This window comes from Lipotes vexillifer, unplaced genomic scaffold (genome assembly GCF_000442215.2).
Source record: "Lipotes vexillifer unplaced genomic scaffold, Lipotes_vexillifer_v1.1 scaffold808, whole genome shotgun sequence".
Classification (NCBI taxonomy): Eukaryota; Metazoa; Chordata; class Mammalia; order Artiodactyla; family Lipotidae; genus Lipotes; species Lipotes vexillifer.
The window spans coordinates 676,765-677,268 of NW_006786020.1; the positions used below are offsets into that span (position 1 = coordinate 676,765).

General features: G+C 30.4%; 1 protein-coding gene across 1 annotated transcript in view; it reads right to left on the bottom strand.

Moving 5' to 3' along the window:
- ERICH6 (glutamate rich 6) overlaps nucleotides 1–504 on the bottom strand; it is a 34,391-nt gene that overhangs the window by 9,165 nt on the left and 24,722 nt on the right. The window lies entirely within an intron of this gene.

Consider the following 504-nt stretch of genomic DNA (forward strand, 5'->3'; position numbering starts at 1 on the left):
AGGAAAATTTTGTGAAAGAAAAAGAAATGAAGACATTCAGATTGGAAATAGAAGAAGTAAAACTATCTCTATTTGCAGATAACATGCTCTTGTATATAGAAAATCCTAAGGAGTCCACAAAATAATGTTAGAACTAACAAAAGAGTTCAGTAGGGTTGTAGGCTAAAAGGTCAATATATAGAAATAAGTTGTATTTCTGTACACTAGCAGTGAACATTTTGAAAATGAAATTAAAATAATTCCACTTACAATAGCATCAAAAGTATAAAATATACTGAGGATAATTCACTAACTGTTAATATTCAGTCCTATCTCAGCTGATTGGAAGTCCAGAGGTGAAGTAAACACAAAATTGATTCTGAATCATTTTGAAAATCAGCCATAGCCTTCAAAGGAGTGAAAACGAATTTAAGCCAGGGCAGGAAATGATAACTAATGATACAAGCTGGGGAAGTTATTTAAAATTTTTTGATATAATTAAAACAAAAACCTACACTCTTTCTC